The sequence below is a fragment of the Saccostrea cucullata genome, unplaced genomic scaffold (genome assembly GCF_032062105.1).
Source record: "Saccostrea cucullata isolate Sc308-1 unplaced genomic scaffold, CSIRO_AGI_Scuc_v1 ctg1908, whole genome shotgun sequence".
Taxonomy (NCBI): Eukaryota; Metazoa; Mollusca; class Bivalvia; order Ostreida; family Ostreidae; genus Saccostrea; species Saccostrea cuccullata.
In genome coordinates this window covers 27,769-45,156 of record NW_026937561.1, presented here as the reverse complement: position 1 = coordinate 45,156, position 17,388 = coordinate 27,769, and the positions used below count along the sequence as shown (strand labels likewise).

General features: G+C 33.3%; 1 long non-coding RNA gene across 1 annotated transcript; it reads right to left on the bottom strand.

Moving 5' to 3' along the window:
* Nucleotides 1-4,186: 4,186 nt before the first annotated feature.
* LOC134248399 (uncharacterized) lies at nucleotides 4,187-16,328 on the bottom strand. The gene is made up of 6 exons (XR_009988044.1): nucleotides 16,283-16,328; nucleotides 15,042-15,061; nucleotides 14,696-14,750; nucleotides 4,757-4,827; nucleotides 4,601-4,664; nucleotides 4,187-4,363 (listed from the first exon to the last, which is right to left on the bottom strand). It is a non-coding gene; the product is annotated as an uncharacterized LOC134248399 (long non-coding RNA).
* Between the last annotated feature and the right edge of the window lie 1,060 nt (nucleotides 16,329-17,388).

Below are 17,388 nucleotides of genomic sequence, written 5' to 3'. Positions count from 1 at the left end.
CCCCGCTTGAAAAGCGGGAGGGTAAACAGTAATCGGTATGTCCGTCCGTCCGTCCGTCTGTTACGCTTTGTGGTACCCATCTCTTATCCGCAACTCCTCTTATACCACTGAGTGAAATTTAATGAAACTTTCACAGAATCTTTATTACATATTGCCATTGTGACCTCCTATTTTACTTTTTGATCCGACAAATATTTTGGGTTTCCCGACCACAGCAAAACATTGACTTTGCCATTATAACCATATGGGTGGCGGGGGCATCACGCAGCACAGTTAAGGTTACAAAAAGGAGGCGGAGCCTAATTTGTACGGGAAAACTTGACTATGACATCATACACAATATACGTCATACAACAATTCTTTAGAATACCACAAAATGAGTTTATGTGCTAATTTAACCAGTAAGAAATCATCAAACTACATAAAAACTTACTACAGCGTGTTGTGTTGTCGTTAGTTAAATCCCACATAACAAGTTATAAACAAGTCACTGATCGCAATACACTTGTCAATATGACGTCATTTCTTACAACGTGACGTAGTTTGTATGCAGTGAGAGACAGGATCAAGTAATATTTTTTCAACAAAATATGTATTCTATAATTAAATAAAATATTATTTACAGATATTCTATGAGCCAATAACTTGAATTTAATGTCTTCTTCACTATTTTATTAATATATTTTCTGTACATTACGTATTTAATTGACATTGCCGTATATTTGTATGCAAGTACATGGTAGGGAAATGTGGGGGGTCTTAATAAATCGATCTAGTGCAAGGGCATACACTCTATGGATCAAAGTAAGCTTTCAGATTTTAACTATAGAACTATTAAGGTATCTGAAAAGTGCTGCGATCCTGATGAAATCGTAAAAACGATTTAATTATATCAATATTTTATGCCGTTGACCAGCAAAAAATATAGCATTCTGTCATACAATTATAATTTTAACAGTGAAATTGCAGAATTTAGACAGGATCGCAGCACTTTTTAGAAACTACAAGGCGTGTTGAAAATATTTATATACTAAACTTTGAAATTTAACTTGGTTATGCCCTTGCACTAGTGATATTTATATGTAACATCAAGACTTCAAGTCAATGTGCTAAAATCGCGTGACTGCCGCATCACGTGACTAATCTAAATATAAAATATAATCGTCCTCGATATGTAGTTATTAATCATAACTACAATTATCCGATATAAATAATGTACTAAAAATAATCGCCATCCCGATAACGAATACATTTTTAAATACAAAATTTTGTCGATATTTCCATTGCGCACCTTAACTGTACTGCGCATTAAGTGAGCTCATTGCTCACAATACCTCAGTTAGTTATTACAATTAATGTCCTCTGACTTCCTCCGGAGATAATTATTTTTTTTTATTATTGTTATAACGTAATTTTGTTGAAGACTCAATAGTGATTCAACTGTTTTAAACTCACCTGAGCCAATTTCAACCAAACGTGACACAGAATATCCTTGGATGAAGGAGCTTAAAATTCATTCAAATAAATGAGCCGTTCCAAGCAAAAACCCCCCTTATGCCAAAAATTTTCGAAAATGATTTTTTGTTTAAAAATGATATAGAACCTTAGGTAAATATAACCTGTAAATATTACGGGTATATCTTGCTCCGTTACGGATATACAGGTATTCAAAGTATGCATCATTTATATGGCCGACGTCATATTTTATAAATTTTCTATTGAAGCGACGTCGACGTTATAGCGACGTAATAAAAACATGAATTACTCATACGCAATAACTAGGTATTGTATTGGCGTTCTGACTAATTTATATATGCTTAATTTGTTGTAAACATTTTTTCTTCTTTTTTATGAAAAAGTTCAGTTCATTCTTTTCTGATATTAATTAAAAATATGTGAATGGAGTTCAAATAGTCCTATGATTCGCTGACTTAGAGAAAACATCACAAACAATTGATAGGTCTTTTAGTAAGTAAAATTCACTTTCAATTTTACCGCTTAAGTTCAGCCCAAATCTTTCAAAACCAGCAACAAGAAAAAATATTTTAGTTCCCATCGATTTATTTTTGATAATTGATTTTACTTGTCCAACCTTTGCCTTCAAAACACTGACCAAGAGACAGCATTAAGGGGCAGGGGCTTGCGCTTTTATTAATGAACACGACATAAGGATTTTGTAAAGTATGGTATATCAATGCAAATAATAAGTACCATTTATCCTTTTTTTCTAAATGCTCAACTGCATTTTCTTTGCTTAATTATGTCCTCATTTGTTGAAAAATATTAGAAGGAACTGGAAGGGGGGGGCTGCAATGAAAGAATAAATATATAAGTACTAGTATAAAGGCAATTTAGACTAGATATATATACATGTTAAATCTGTAATTTATGAATAGTTAAAGTGTACTTTTCAGATTTCAAATTATGAATTAACTAATAAAATCATGACCTGAAAAACTGAGAAAATGAGCAAGGCATTTGATTCAGCTTTTTTAAAAAAAAAAATTGTATATTTTCTACAGTACAATTATGTACATGTAATTAATATATAGAAGATTGCCAAACATACAGCCCCATCTATATCTAACAACAAAATTATGAGAGTCGATCCTCTTGTGCTTTACGCATAGATCTATCAAAGTGAAAGTTAGACATACTTTCTCAGTATTTAAATCAGTTATACGATCCGTATGAAGTTTAGAAAATCATACATGTCACAGTTTTATCTTTTTGTCTTTTTTTTTTAAACAACAGGTTGTTATGAGGCAAGTTTCACAGGTCAACACTTATAATACATCATGAAGGTCCTCTGAAAATGTACCAGTTAGCCAAAAGCAAAAAAAAATATTTTAGAGACTAAGAAAAACGTGTAAGTCAGGGGCCTATTCAAAGCAGCTTTTAAAGTCATCGACACAAAATGTACAATATTTGATTACCGTCTTCATAGAAAAAAAAACACAAAGAAATTTTATAGAAAAGAGAACATGTTTTACGTGCAAAATCTGCACATTGGATTGTCTTTCGAATAAAATGCTTCCCACATATTAGTAAAATATATTCTATCCCAGTCTACCCAACATTTTACATACATACATTTAATGGCGACGCACCTTTTCAAGGGGAGATAATCAGGATTTAGTGATCATATAATAGCATTTTTTAAAAAAATTCTCTCAAGAACTATTTGGCCAGGAAAGACGAAACTTTTGTAGAAATATCCTCAGGTAATAGTATATTCAAATTTGTTCAAATCATGACCCCCATCGGTAGGGTGAGGCCACTATGGACGATCAAAGTTTTAAATGGGAATATAAAGGAAAAATCTTCAAAAATATTCTTCTGAAGAGCAGCAAAGCCATGATTTGTCATATTTATATGGAAGCAAACTTAGGTAGTATGGATTCATGTTTATTCAAATCACGACGGAGAAGGGTGGGGCCTCAATGGGCGATCAAAGTTTTACATTGCAATATATAGGGAAAATCTTCAAATATAATCTTTTCAAGAACAGCAAAGCCATGATTGGTCATATTTATATGGAAGCATTTTCATCTGGTGTAGATTCAAGTTTGTTCAAATCATGACCCCCGGGTGTAGGGAAGGGCCTCAATGGTTGATAAAAGTTTTACATAGAAATATATTGGAAAATTTTTTTTCAAGAACAGCTGAGCCATGGTTTGTTATATTTACACTGAAGCATCCTCAGATAGTGTAGACTCAAGATTGTTCAAATTATGGCCCCATGTAGGGTAGGGTCACAATGAAAGTTCAAACTTGTAGGGAAAAAGTCACAGTTAGTAAAAAAATATGTAGGTGTAGATTCAATTTTGTTCAAATCATACCCTTCCCTTTATGGGGTGGCGCCTTATGGGGTAGGCTAGGACCACTAATATGATTAAGCTTTTCCATTATACTAAACTGATTTTAGCTTTTTTAGTACAATGCTCAAATGAGCGAAGTGGCTACTGGGCCTTTTGTTTCTGTTAACAATCTATGAATATACCAGTCTCCAGTCTTCGTGTAGTACATACCCCGGTAATGCGATTGGGGTTTATTTAGTTGAGGTATTCTATAATCGAAAAGGTCACAATAGTGTTATAAATTTATCATATCTGGGAGTATAGCTTCTTTGGAATATAATAAACAATCATCAACAATAGTGTTTTGTAGATAAAAAAGAAAACTCTTGTCTGATGATATATTTATTTTTAATCATAGTGACAATATTTTGCAAATCCATACTTCGTAGCAAATATAAAGCTTCTTTCTTCTTTCAACGGGAAACTATGCATTGTCGTTTACCAAATCTCGTTCGAATCCATTAAATGTCTCAGTGTACGCTGAAGTTCTCCTTACGAAATCACTACATTAAAAGAAACGTAAAAAAAGAATATGACTAAAATGTTATGACTTTTCATGATATACGAATTGGACAACGAAAACTCCACTTTAATACATAACTAATATGTTTTCCTCAACCCGCAAACTTTCACCTTTAATATAAATAATTACAAATTTACGCTTCAAAATTCTACGGACCATTTTCCAATGAAATTACTGTTGAATAAATTACTCTTGACTCTTTTCTAGATTAACTAACCGAACACGCATTGCCTTTGCGATCCGATTCTCACACACTCTTGTCCAGATGGGCATTCAGCATTCTAAAAAAAAATGAAAAGTGAAAAAAAACACAACATATCATAAGTTAAATAAAACTTAAGCAGATATAATCAATCAACATAAACTCGCTTACACTTTGACATCCTATTTGCGAGGGTGCAGTCGGAGTAGGGAAGGAGGTTGGAATAGGAATGGTTGGCCCATCTTAAATAAAAGTTAAGGTTAATTCAAATCAAGATACAAGTACTTCATTTCCTAAAAAATCATACTTTAAATATATCCAAACTTTGCATATTTTGTATTTTGTTGATGTTAACCTTTTCTTACGTGTTTCAGCCTTCTAAAAAAGTTTTGTTTATCGTTGTCAAGATATTCATCATAAATATATTCTGGTTATCAATAGACAATGTGAGCAAGAAATATATTGTATAGAATTCTACAGTTTTCTTTTTAACTTAAAAAAAATTATGATGCAAGTTAATGATTTTTTAAGTGAATACTAAGAAAAAATTTGTAGACACAAACATCTGAGACGCAGAAAACTATGCATTTTAAGTCTTACCAATGCAGAAACCTATGTCTTACCGGTAATTTGTGACAGTTTAACGCTTACTTTGAAAAAAAAACCATGAGAAGAAATTATGGAAATTGGTAAGTGTATGTGAGAGAGTTTCATCACTGGCAAAATATTTTTTCATAAAATTCTTTTATCTACGCTTAAAATATGTTTACTAATAAAGTCTACTCCACTTAAACAACTCTTATCGGTATGTTCAAGTTGAGCAAATAAACTAAGACAAATGTTTCATGAATACATTTTTCTAAATATGTTTAACTGTATCTACACCACACTTTCGTCAATTTTATACCGAGGCAGGCTACAAACACATAAATTGATATTAAGGACAGATGATACAAACAACATTTTTCTTTGGAGAAGAATTAAAATTATGCCACAGGTTTTGAAAAGTGGATAATTCTTAGAATTTTTTCTTCTAAGACCTGGAAATTGAAATAGACTTGGGAATTATTAGTTATATATCATTGAAATTAAAAATATGGACAAATCAGATTCAGTAAAGGTTCACATGTGAAAACAAATTTCAAAATATATAAGCTTTGGGCTAACAGTATGATATTTTCTTTAAAAAAAAAAGATATACCATTCCAGGTGAATTTTATGAGGAAAAATCAAAATGACAAAATATCAGAAAAATCACATCGGCTGATTTTTACCATTTTGCTTTTCCCCATAAAATTCACCTAATTATTGAGTGTGTTTTGTCAATATTTGTAATTAATCTCCTTTTTAATGGATCGTATAATGGCAGTCATGTGTTTTGCCATTTTCTTTATACCAAATTTGACAAATGAATGTTCTATTAACCTGATAAATATTGGATTACGGCGTGTGTGACCGATTAACTAGGGATGCCTTCTAGACCGAGGTACCTCTAAAATTCCCTACAATCCGTATGAGGCCCTTTTGCAATTTTTACTGTTTTATATTCTTTTTTAGATTGATTTTTGCTCATTACCCGCATCCTTTCTTTTGCAAACTGGATAGTTTACATTGCAACTATAAAAATATCCTAAGACTACTTTAATTATGTTCCCCAAACGAAGTTGGGGAACATATTGTTTTTACTCTGTTTCTTATTATGTTCCCCAAACGGAGTTTTGGAACATATTGTTTTTACTCTGTTTCTTATTATGTTCCCCAAACGGAGTTTGGGAACATATTGTTTTTACTCTGTTTCTTATTATTATTATTCTTTTTTCTTCTTATTTCTTCTCCGGTACTTTTTTGTCCGGGAGTGTTCACAGAAACTGTTCACCCAACTAAGTTAAAACCTTTTTAGGGTTAATAGGTGTGTTGTGTAGGTGTGCTGAACGAAGGTCATTTTGCGCGCATACGCATGCACGTGCGTGCGCGTGAAATGAGTGAATTGACTGATATACTTAATATAGCTATAACTTTTACATTTTTTGATGAAATGCTTTGAAACTCATTACATGAGGATATATTAATAGTGTTAATAAAATTACACTGTCAAATTAGCACGAACTCACGCGAATGCACGTGCGCTTTGCTCTGATTGGCTGAAACAAAAATCTCAATATCTCTTTTGTTTTTCGACGAAATGCTTTGAAATTTTAAACATTGTCATGAATTAGGATATCCTACAATATAATATGGAAAAAATTTCATGAAATCACGCGCATGCACGTGCACTGCAATCTGATTGGCTGAAATTTTAAATGGCTATATCTCCTTTGTTTTTTGACGAAATGCTTTGAAATTTAAAACATAGTCACGCATTAGGATATCCTGCAATATGATATACAAAAAATTTCAAGAAATCACGCGCATGCACGTGTGCTGCAATCTGATTGGCTGAAACTTTAAATGGCTATATCTCCTTTGTTTTTTGACGAAATGCTTTGAAATTTAAAACATAGTCATGCATTAGGATATTCTACAATATGATTTAGAAAAAGATTCTTGAAATCACGTGGATGCACGTGTGCTGCAATCTGATTGGCCGAAACTTTAAATGGCTATAATTCCCTTGGTTTTCAACCAAACACGATGGGATTTAGAACATAGATAGATATAAGGGCCTCCTACAAGAGGGTATGGTCATCATGCACGTGCACGCACGTGTGTGCATTTGGAACGAGTGAAATTAAATATACACTTAAATGAGTGATTTTTTAAATCCTTTTGGACTAAATGCTTTAATATAAAGTATATTTAAATATATATAAAATGTAGACAAGATTATATGATCATTACGCACTTGCATTCACATGGGCACGCGTGCAATGTTAAAATTTGAATATAATTGGTATCCTTTTGGGAAAACGTTGTTAATGTAAAAAATGCACAGATGTTGTCTTATTAAATGTAGCTTACAGGGAATATGGCATCAAAAGGGATTTGGGGAGCGTTTGGGGAACATCTGTAACGGTTCCCGTTACAATTAGCACTAGTTATTATTATTTTTTTTTTTTCTTATTTGTTCTCCGGTACTTTTTTGTCCGCGAGTGTTCTCAGAAACTGTTCACCCAACTGAGCTAAAACCTTTTTAGGGTTAATAGGTGTGTAGTGTAGGTGTGCGGAAGGAAGGTCATTTTGCGCGCATACGCCTGCACGTGCGTGCGCGTGAAATGAGTGAATTGACTGATATACTTAATATAGCTATAACTTTTACATTTTTTTGATGAAATGCTTTGAAACTCATTACATAAGGATATATTGAAAGTGTTAATAATATGACACTGTCAAATTAGCATGAACTCACGCGCATGCACGTGCGCCTTCCTCTGATTGGCTGAAACAAAAATCTCAATATCTCTTTTGTTTTCCGACGAAATGCTTTGAAATTTTTAACATTGTCATGAATTAGGATATCCTACAATATAATATGGAAAAAAATTCATGAAATCACGCGCATGCACGTGCGCTGCAATCTGATTGGCTGAAACTTTAAATGGCTATATCTCCTTTATTTTTTGACGAAATGCTTTGAAATTTAAAACATAGTCATGCACTAGGATATCCTGCAATATGATATACAAAAAAATTCAAGAAATCACGCGCATGCACGTGTGCTGCAATCTGATTGGCTGAAACTTTAAATAGCCATATCTCCTTTGCTTTTTGACGAAATGCTTTGAAATTTAAAACATAGTTATGCATTAGGATATTCTACAATATGATTTAGAAAAAAATTCTTGAAATCACGTGGATGCACGTGTGCTGCAATCTGATTGGCTGAAACTTGAAATGGCGATAATTCCCTAGGTTTTCAACCAAACAGGATGGGATTTAGAAAATAGATAGATATAAGGGCCTCCTACAAGAAGGTATGGTCATCATGCACGTGCACGCACGTGCGTGCATTTGGAACAAGTGAAATTGAAAATACACTTGAATGAGTGATTTTTAATCCTTTTGGACTAAATGCTTTCATAAAAAGTATATTTTAATATAAAGAAAGTGTAGACAAGATTATATGATCATTATTCACGTGCATTCACATGGGCACGCGTGCAATGTTAAAATTTGAATATAATTGGTATCCTTTTGGGAAAACGTTGTTAAAGTAAAAAATGCACAGATGTTGTCTTATTTAATAAGGCTTACAGGGAATATGGCACCAAAAGGGGAGTTGGGGAGCGTTTGGGGAACATCTGTAACGGTTCCCGTTACAATTAGCACTAGTTATTATTAGGGTCTTCCGTCTTCAGCGGAAGACCCTTCTATTATTCTTCGGTTTCTTTTTCACTTTTATTATTTTTTTTCTATTTTTTCCTTACCGATTTTGTGCAGAGGATTTCTCGGAGATGGCTCGATCGATTTAGTTCAAATTTTCAGAGTTGATGTGTTTCTATCTGAAGTTTGTACCGGCAACTCGATTTTGAAAAATTCACTTCCGGTCGGAAGTTATCGCCCTTTGATCGAAATTTAGATGCCCTCCTTGTCTGTGATGGAACTCAAAAACGGTTCAAGCTAGAAAGCTGAAATTTTCAGTGATGATAGAGGACATGTTGCCATGTTGCACCTGGGTCAGGATATTTTCCGGAAGTGCCTAGTATGGAAGCTCGGTAGGGGTCAAAATTTAGGACACAAATCATCAGCGTTTTTTGAGACATTTCGCATCATACCTTTTAAACTATAAATATTTTGTAAGGATATACTGAACATTATTTATGCAAAACAACGAGATCTTTCATATGATACCAAGAAAAAAGCGCTGACTCATCACATAAGGGGCAAAAAGGGGCCAAAAATCTTCAATCGATAACTCTTTAACAATCAATATTTTGTTATACATTACTGAAGGAAAGATATTTATCCCAACAATCTACAACAATATATTATAATTTTGATGTCATATATTACATAATTAGGGGCCACGAGGGGCCAGAATGCTTAATCTTTGACGCTTTATATCTCGAAAGTGAGAAATATTTTGATAAGTAATATTGAACAAAAGATGTTTAAAATAATATTCTTAACAATATGCAACCTTTCATTTTTCGCTAAACGTCCCCGTTAAGGAGTTGAAGGGTTAGCCCCTAAATATTTCTTTTGCTAATAAATCGAAAACAAAAATGAATCTCTGAAAAGTTGTTGAACAAAAAGTGTTCAAAATCTTGAGCGCTTTAAGATAAAATCAAGAAAAAGGGGCTGGGCACTCAAATTAGGGGCCAAGAGGGGCCAAAAGTCTTCAATCGATAACTTTTTATCAGTCAATATTTTGTTATACATTACTGAAGCAAAAATGTTTTATCTCAACAAACTATAGCGATATATTATAATTCTTATGTCGTATGATACATAATTAGGGGCCATAAAGGGCCAGAATGCTAAATCTTTGACGCTTTATATCTCGAAAGTGAGAAATATTTTGATAAGTAATATTGAACAAAAAATGTTCAAAATAATGTTCTGAACAATATGCAACCTTTCATTTTTCGCTAAACGTCCCCATTAAGGAGTTGATGGGTTGGCCCCTAAATATTTCTTATGCAAATAACTCGAAAACGAAAAAGAATCTCTGAATAGTTGTTGAACAAAAAGTGTTCAAAAACTTAAGAGCTTTAAGATGAAATCAAGAAAAAGGGGCTGGGCACTCAAATTAGGGTCCAAGAGGGGCCAGAAGTTTTCAATGGACAACTCTTTATCAGTTAATATTTTGTCATACATTACTGAAGCAAAAATGTTTATCTCATCCATCTTCAACTACGTTTTATTATTTTAATGTCGTATGGTACATTTAGGGGCCACAAGGGGCCAGAATGCTTAATCTTTGACGCTTTATATCTCGAAACTGAGAAATATTTTGATAAGTAAATGTAATATTGAACAAAAGATGTTCAAAATAATGTTCTGAACAATATGCAACCTTTCATTTTTCGCTTAACGTCCCCATTAAGGAATTGAAGGGTTGGCCCCTAAATCTTTCTTTTGCATATAACTCGAAAACGAAACAAAATCTCTTAATAGTTATTGAACACAAAGTGTTCAAAATCACGAGATGTTTAAGATGAAATCCAGAAAAAGGGGCTGGACACTCAAATTAAGGGCCGAGAGGGGCCAAAAGTCTTTAATCGATAACTCTTTAGCAGGCAATATTTTGTCATACATTTCTGAAGCATAAATGTTTATCTCAACAATCTACAGCTATATATTATGATTTTAGTGTCGTATGTTACATAATTAGGGGCCATAAGGGGTCAAAATGCTAAATCTTTGACGCTTTATATCTCAAAAGTTGGGAATATTTTGATAAGTAATATTGAACAAAAGATGTTCAAAATCATGTTCTGAACAATATGCAACCTTTCATTTTTCGATAAACTTCCCCATTAAGGAATTGAAGGGTTGGCCCCTAAATATTTCTTATGCAAATAACTCGAAAATGAAAAAGAATCTCTGAATAGTTGTTGAACAAAAAGTGATCAAAATCCTTAGAGCTTTAAGATGAAATGAATAAAAAGGAGCTGATTCCTAAAATTAGGGGCCGTGAGGGGCCAAAAGCCGATTTTGTAAGTCTTTAATGTTCAATGTCTTTTTACAGATTATGGAAAATCATTATTTTAGAATGAAAATCTCAATCAAAATCTTATCTCATCTCATCAAGAATCGGACGGAAGACCCACTCGTTGGTCGCAACGAGGTCGTATCTAGTTAAGGTCTTCCGTCTTCAGCGGAAGACCTTATTGTTTTTCTTAGGTTTATTTTCCACTATTTTTAAGTTCTTCCGTCTTCAGCGGAAGACCTTATTGTTTTTCTTAGGTTTCTTTTCCACTATTTTTAGTATTATTGTTTTTTTTTCTTACCGATTTTGTACGCGCGATTTCTCGAGAACGGCGCGATCGATTTTCATGAAACTTTCAGGTCTGATAGAACATCAAAAAATCTAGATATATATTTTTTATTTTGATGACGTCACTTCCGGTTCGGACTTTTCTGCGATTTAGTGATTTTTAGAGGGTCACTTTGTCCGGCAGTTTTCTCAAAAAGCACTCAACACAGAAGCTTGAAATTTTCAGTGATGCTAGAGCAACTTTTGGAGAAGTGCACTAAGTATATCACAACTACCGGAAGTACGAAGCGCCGACCCTCGCTATGGCCCGAAAATAGTCCTATCAAGAATTTCAAAATTTTAAGCACCTTTTCATCGATAACTTTTTACCTAGAAATATTTTGTTAAAACATGTAGAACAAAAATGGTGTAGAATTTAAAGATCTTTCAAATGACATCTCGAAAAAAGGGCTGGCCCCTTAAATAAGGGGCCTGGAGGGGCCGAAAGTTTTTCCTTTATATCTCAAAAAGTATTCAGAATTTGTGATACGTCAAAGAAGCAAAGTTGTTCAAAATGTCAAGTTTAATCTATTGTAGTCGTCAAAATACGTCCGGCCTCGTCACTTCCGGCCAAACCGGAAGTAGTCGGAAAACGCGTATTTTTGCCGTTCTTGACAAGTTTTTTTGGTAACACATATCTCTGGGAGCATTAAAATTAATTTTCCGTCCGTCGTCGTCACTTCCGGTCAAACCGGAAGTAACAGAAAATGGCTTATTTTTGCAATAATTAACATGGATTTAGATGAATCAAACCATTTTTGGACGTTATTTCTCATTTTTGCTAAAAATGAAAGCCACTTCCGGTCAAACATGACGGAAGACCTACTTGTTGCTTTGCAACGAGCTTTGCTCTAGTTATTATTATTGTTTTTTTTTCTTACCGATTTTGTACGCGCGATTTCTCGAGAACGGCTCGATCGATTTTCATGAAACTTTCAGGTCTGATAGAACATCAAAAAATCTAGATATGTATTTTTTATTTTGATGACGTCACTTCCGGTTCGGACTTTTCTGCGATTTAGTGATTTTTAGAGGGTCACTTTGTCCGGCAGTTTTCTCAAAAAGCACTCAACACAGAAGCTTGAAATTTTCAGTGATGCTAGAGCAACTTTTGGAGAAGTGCACTAAGTATATCACAACTACCGGAAGTACGAAGCGCCGACGCTCGCTATGGCCCGAAAATAGTCCTATCAAGAATTTCAAAATTTTAAGCACCTTTTCATCGATAACTTTTTACCTAGAAATATTTTGTTAAAGCATGTAGAACAAAAATGGTGTAGAATTCAAAGATCTTTCAAATGACATCTCGAAAAAAGGACTGACCCCTTAAATCAGGGGCCTGGAGGGGCCGAAAGTTTTTCCTTTATATCTCAAAAAGTATTGAGAATTTGTGATACGTCAAAGAAGCAAAGTTGTTCAAAATGTCAAGCTTAATCTATTGAAGTCATCAAAATACGTCCGGCGTCGTCACTTCCGGCCAAACCGGAAGTAGTCGGAAAACGCGTATTTTTGCCGTTCTTGACAAGTTTTTTGGTAACACATGTCTCTGGGAGCATTAAAATTAATTTTCCGTCCGTCGTCGTCACTTCCGGTCAAACCGGAAGTAACAGAAAATGGCTTATTTTTGCAATAATTAACATGGATTTAGAGGAATCAAACCATTTTTGGACGTTATTCCTCATTTTTGTTAAAAATGAAAGCCACTTCCGGTCAAACATGACGGAAGACCTATTCGTTGCTTTGCAACGAGCTTTGCTCTAGTTATTATTATTTTTCTTCTTCCTGGGAAAATTTTGTCCACGAGTGATCTTGTAAACTACACATCCGACTGAGGTAAAATGTTTTTAGGGTCAGTAGACATGTTATGTAGATTTGCCGAACGAAGGTCATTTTGCGCGCACGTGCTTACAAGAGCGCGCACGTGCAACAAGTGAAATGACCAATATAATGGATATTGCTGTAACTTTTCTTTTTCTTGATGAATTTTTTTGAAACTCATAATGTAAGGATACATTAGTAGTATAGACAAGATGGCATGGTCAAAATAGCAAGATCTCACGCGCATGCACGTGCGCTTCGCTCTGATTGGCTGAAACTAAAGTCTCAAAATCTTTCTTGTTTTTTGTCATAATCTTTTGAAATTTTGGACATAGTCCTACATTATGAACATCTACAGCATGATATATAAAAATTTTCATGAAAGCCTGCGCATGCGCTTGCTGCAATCTGATTGGCTGAAAGTTTAAATGGCGATATCTCTTTTGTTTTTTGACGAAATGCTTTGAAATTTAAAAGATAGTCATGCATTAAGATATCCTGAAATATGATATAGAAAAAATTCATGAAATCACGCGCATGCACGTGTGCTGCAATCTGATTGGCTGAAACTTTATATGGCTATATCTCCTTTGTTTTTTGACGAAATGTTTGGAATTTTAAAATATAGTCATTCATTTAGATATCCTTCAATACGATAAAGATAAAAATTTATGAAATCACGCCCATGCATGTGTGCTGTAATTTGATTGGCTGAAAGTTCAAATGGCTATAACTCCCTTGTTTTTCAACCAACCAGGATGGAATTTAGAACATAGATAAATATAAGGGACTCCTACAAGAAGGTGTAGTAATTATGAACGTGCTTGCACGTGCGTGCAAGTTAAATGAGTAAAATCAAAAATACACTCGAATGAGTGAATTTTTTAATACTTTTGGATTAAATGCTTTAATATTAAGTATATTAAAATTTGAGATAGTGTAGACAAGATAATATGGTCGTTACGCACATGAACGCGCGTGCAATGCCTATTTTTAAATATATTTTGTATTTTTCTGGGAAGACCTTGATTAAGTCTAAATTCCATAAAGTATTTCTTATCTAATAGAGATTACAGGGAATATGGCACCAAAAGGGAGTTGGGGAGCGTTTGGGGAACATCTGTAACGGTCCCCGTTACAATTAGCACTAGTTATATAATTAAGATACACCGTACATGAAAACAATGCATCAATATCCATGTATCCCTACTACAGTCATAAATTTTTTTTTAGTTTTTTTTTAAATTAATTTACCATTTCCATCACTAAAGTAACTTCAATTCTATTTAATATGGAATAAAATAAAAATGGATATAAAAAGCAATGATATATTTGAACTTAGAAACCAAAACAAAATAAATATTAAAACTTACCTTGTATAGGTAAACAAACTCTAGACACACAGTAATATCCAGAAGGACAGAAACCCTATCAATGACATTTAGCTTTAAAAATCATGCCTTTCCGTTTTCCTTCAAAATTTTACTGAGGAAAATCAAGAAATATCACTTTAAAAAAATGTTCATTGACTCCTCAGGTCTTTTTTTATTGAAGTCTTAGTCTTACAATATTTTAATTATTATGGTTGTTTCATTTTAACTCGATATAGTTTCCTGAAGATAAAACAAAATTTTATCTAATTTGTCAAAGAGTTAAAAAATAATAACCATTCTCTCTCTCAGACTCTCTCTCTCTCTCGTTAAAAAAACACATACTCACCGAAAATCCGCATAGTTCCCCTGAATGAAAAAAGTAACAGAATAGTAAATTAAATGGGAAAATAATTGAGTTGGTCATGTAAAAAAAATATGCAATGAATGCACCAGACAAGAATATATACCTGGAATATTTGGGTTTTAATTTCAACCCAAAAGCAAATTTTGGAATCAAGGCAAATTAAAGAAAAAACTCAAATAAATTAAAGGGATTTTGTTTTTTAGAAATCAGTGATGTATAATTAATTTTACGATTAGCTGAATTTCTAATCATGGAGAATCTTAATAAATGTTGTTTTGAACCATGCAAACAATTATGGAGTTACCGATTTTGATAACGAAATATTTTTTCTTTAGTTTCTTAATTTCATATAATAAAACTTGAAATCATACTTGGAAATTTGTAAAAATACTCTAAATAATGTTACCTTTTCTTCAACCATTTGGTTTTAGAAAATTGATATTTCAAAATAAATAGATGTTAATGTACGTAAAACTAAATGTCTGAAGATTTAAGTCCCGATAGTCTTCATCAACCAGCAAAAGGTATACTGAGATTTTTAATCCTGTCAGTGAACAGCAAAAAATGTCTTTGGCATTGTAATTGGTTAAAATTTAATTATAAATTTATTTATACCTCGTTATTTCAAAAACAGATTTTGATTCGGTGATTGATCTAATATCGGTGTCGGCAAACTTATAATATATATTACAACAGCGTTGATGGCCTCACTTAAGATTAAGATGTGTCGTAAGACCGTGTTAAGATATGTCTTAGTTCTAAGATAGCATCATAAGCATGCCTACTGGTCTTGAATAATAAATTTTTCATGTAAATATTTTGGTCGCCCACGTGGCTACGTGGTTTGAGCATGCGATCTAGAGTAGCGGAGTAAGGATCGAGTTGATCCTTATGTGCAGTGGGAGTATACATCGTTGCCTGCGCCAATTTAGCCGCTAGAATATGAAGCCCGTTTTTTAAGTACACATGTGTTGATTTCGACGCCTGGCCTAATTGTGGTAAATAGTAACACCCACTCACAGTACCCATTTCACTGACCATACGTTACGGCAATGGTATATCAAGAATAATTTACACTTACATATGGATTTTTTTTTCCAAAAAAGGAGCTTAGGGGGCGTGGGGGATGGCTTGTGAATATTTGACGTTCAAAAGAGAAATCTCTATTGCAACAAATATAGCAATACTGCTATAAAACTATCAATTATAAATAAATCACATACTGCATCTTCTTCTGTGGCATGTTTGACCATCGGGGCAATTGAAATTCTGCAAGAAAAAATTGATTTATATTTTAATTAATATTTTTATATCACTATCACAAATTAACATAAAGATGACACAGAAATGAGTTTGTCTCTTTTGAATGCATTCAAAGTATCATACTCAATGCAAAATGTGAAATTAAAAACAAACAAACAATAAACCTATGTATAAACAATTACAAATCAGTATTGACCAGATAGACGGAACGTTACGTAGTCAAGTTCAGCATAGATACATCGGCGTTACAACTGGTACCGATAAAGTCAGTCAAAGCACGACCGATAAGAGATTTTTATAGCTAAAAAATTCTATGATAAGAAACTTGGTGTTTTATTGAACGCTGAGCTTGTAAATACGTATATGCGTATACCCGAAACATTCCCATTCCAATGACGAGCCCCGGTGTAAACCAAAAATATTGTTTGGTCAACCTCTCAACGCCAAATTAATGATAAGTAGTGTCAGCTAGGTAAAATGTGTTTATTTTTACAAAAAGTTATTTTCACAAGTGTTTTAAAAACCTTCCATTTAAGCCGTTTTTTTTTTTGGTCGCTCACATCAAGTATTATTTCTTGAATTTTTGGATTTATGCTTTTGGAATGTCGATTAAAAAATTCCATTCCGAAAGCAATGTCTTTGAAAAACATGTATACGCTAGCCCCAAAATAGTAGTAAATATATAGTGAGTTTTCGGATACCATTTCTAAAACCGGGAAAAGCATAAAATACAAGTAATAATATCCGACGTGTGCAACCAAAAGACCGATTTTACTAGGAGCATGCTCTTGAGTATCAAATAAGACGATAGGAGGTGTAAGAAAATGTTTAAAGGATATAATTATATAAAAAAGGGGGAAGTTGACGATGTAAAAGTTAACGTCATTTACTTTGTCGTACAATATAGTAGTTGACCCTTACTGTCTAAAGGCAGTAACAAATATGGCATATTCTGTGGTGTCTGTTATTTCATTCTTACCGTGATGTAACAAATAATCGTCGGTAAGCCCACTAGTTCAAACCAAAAATTAATAAAGAAAAATGAAATTTTAAATTAAAAAAACCA